We start from the raw sequence: 3,329 nt of genomic DNA on the forward strand, positions 1-3,329 counted from the left end.
TAGGAAAGTCACTAGGACCCACATAAAGTCTTGGGTCATTCACCGACAAGTCTGAAAATAGGTATACATAATAAGTGGTTATTAATATGGGGCTCCAGGAGGACACAGGCATTTTGTTTCCTAACTCATCATGAGTAGCCAAAGGCATGAATTGACTAAAGAAAAGAAACTTTTGGTGTACGAATAAATGAACTAGGAATGAGGTGAATGAGGCAAACCTAAACCACCGTGATTGCTCAAATTCGACCAACTGCCTCACCATTTCTCTGGCTATCAGCACAAGAAAGTCAAAATGGAATGGCTCCCCTTACTTCTGACATTTCAACAAGAAACCCATCATAGGAGCGGTGATATCTTGGTCACTGTCACGACCGCACAGGGACACAATGGTAGAGGAGATATATTTGAGATATTCTTTCCTTAAATCACTATATTGGATAGGGATCTTTGGAGGCTAGACCACCAAACTCTAGTTTAGATTAGCTTGACAAAGTGGGACAATATCCCGCCTAGAGTGCTGATAGTCATCCATGGCGTATTTATCAAACACCTTTGTGCTATCAATTTTGGGAGGGACAACACAACATGTCTCGAATAGCTTCTGGGGTTATGACGACCTGAGAGAGGAGTCATGTATCGAAAGAGAGTCTGGCATGAACTTCCTTGCGCATGCAGCCACAAATTATGGACAATGTGGAACCATAGGGATCACGAACTGAGGACTACCAGAATTCCAGAATTTGAATGTTTTAGATTGAGGCTTGTTTATGTGATTTAGCATTCTTTCGTACATAGCCTCCCTAAGAGCTCTTGGTTGTTTGTATAGTTCTGGCTCAATGACCTCTTCTAAGGAATCAATCATCGCCATGGAATCACGAGTGACTGTCTTTGATTTGGGTTTGGTTCTGGGATATTCTAGCTTAGGGGGCATGGCATCGGACGTGTATGAAATTTCCCAGTATATGTCCACCCACATTTCACCTTGGAAAGGATTTGAGGTTGTTGCATCCATCTCCATTTTTACAATCAAGCTTTTTCTGAAACTTTTGAAAGGCTTGGGCGCTGGAAATGCATACTGAATATAAGACATGCACTTTTGAAGCTCTCTTCCTTAAATGTATCACATGCCTAGATTTGTGCATAGAAAGGATGCATTTATGATAGGCATATGTTGGCACGTATGCCTCTTCATTTTACAGGCAACATTAATGCTAAAATGGGAAGAAGCGTTGCCATTTGCATTTTTGAAAATATGTTAGCCCACTACATTGTCATTCCAATCCACTAGAGATGATCTATCTGTCCGAACAAATCTGCTTATTTAAAGAAAATACACAACCAGCAAAGCTCGTACAAGCCAAAACAAACCTGCAAACTACTGGGTTAAGGCACGACGCACTCAAAAATACGCATGGTGTCTGAGTACATTATTTTTCTTTTTGAGGCTCTAGATAGAACATACACAACCTTCAAGCTTGACTTCATTCACTTGTGCGAGTAATGAGAAAAGACAACCACATCGAAGATCGAGGGGCATTGGCTCTTAATTTGATTTTATTACTTAGAGCTGGAAATCAGCTATAAATATGTGTTTTCAAACATTCCTTTGCACATAAGTTATCTCAACAATGAATTTTCTTGAGTTATGGATACTCCCATCAAGCTTACCAATAGTGAGGCACAAGGCACTTTTCTTGGCAATATTTCAGACCGAAGGTTGCAAGGAATGATGCGGCGGAAAAATTTGTTGATCACTGCTGCAATTAAATGGGTGCTCGGGGAATATTTCATTGATGATGTTGATAGATATCGTGTCAATACCGATATCTACTCCTTCTTCATGGCTTCATTTTTGGATGTTGAGACGAGCGACTACCTAACAACAGAGCTGACTAAGACACTCTTTCCATCAGAGTATCTGGGTGGCCTTATGGATGTCATGGAATACTTCGTCCCTTTTAGAGGTCTACCCTTGGCCTCAAATTTGTAGCATTTCATCACCCTTGGAGAGGAGATGACTTGGTATCCACTTATAGGTTGCTTAAAAAGTATGTCATTGTCCACTCATCGCCTACACGTAGAGCACGTTGTGGAGTTCCTCCTGAGATTCCATCTAATAGTGCCCACCCCAGCCAGCAGAACATGGTATACCGATTTCTAAGACTACATCTTCCCACGGATCCTAACGCTACTTATTCTTCCAAACTTGGTGCTTGCGTTGATAACTCAGGAATTCAACAGTGACTTTGGCCATGAGTGGATGAGAAAAGATGACGATGAAGATGATGGCTCAAAATATCTCATGGACAAGGATGAGGATGAGGAAGATGACTGAAATACTGCCACTCTACTACAAAGATATGAAACCTTGCTACTAAAAAATCTATAGGCTACAAGCCTTTTTGTGCATTGTACAAAGATACTGCTATATATAATATAATGACTCTTTTTGCTTGCTTAAGACATATCTTATGATTTACTTATTTTCCTTACAATGCATGAAGAATCATAATTAAATAAATAACAGACTAAACTATATTATTTACATTGGGAGAACTAAGCTTTAATAGAAAGGTTTAAGATGAAACCCATTAACCAGGATTTCAAGAGATTCCCCTTGCATATTCTCGAGGTTTAATGCATTAAACCCCTTACAATTCGTGATGCTGAACGGTCCCTCCCATAAACCATCAAACTTAGCATGCTAACCTGGCTTGGGTGGCCTCACATTATATTTTAATACAAGATCACCCGTTTCGAGCTCTGGGTCAGAAATCTTCTTGTTATCAAACCACCTCTTGACTATTTGTTGGTGGTTCTGAAGATATTCAAACACCACTTCCCTTTCTTCTTCTAGCTCCATAAGTTCTACCAACCTTATCTCCATGGGCTCATTTTCGGCCACCTCAAAGGACTTGAGGAGCTGCAAAGCAGGGATCTCCAAATATATGGGGAATAAGGCCTCTTTGCCGCAGACCAGCTTGTATATAGAGTTCTTCAAAATCTTCTTAGGCATGATTTAGTCCACCCATAATGCACTTCTGAAGTGGTGATGCCACTCCCTTTTGTGTTCAAACCCCATTCTTTTGATGACTTTTATGAGGTTCTTATTGGTAGACTCAGCTAGGTCATTTCCTTGAGGATAATAATTCGAGGAAGTCTTCAGATATATACCTTGGTTGAGGGTAAATTAGGTTATATAAGAGATCATGAATGTGCACACATTATCTGATATTATGGTCTTTGGCGGACCATAATGACATACTAGCTCCTCCAAAAATGCTAGTATTTTTGTTTCTGCTGAATTCCTTAGGCGTACAACCTTACAC

Source organism: Cryptomeria japonica, chromosome 7, assembly GCF_030272615.1.
Source record: "Cryptomeria japonica chromosome 7, Sugi_1.0, whole genome shotgun sequence".
NCBI lineage: Eukaryota > Viridiplantae > Streptophyta > Pinopsida > Cupressales > Cupressaceae > Cryptomeria > Cryptomeria japonica.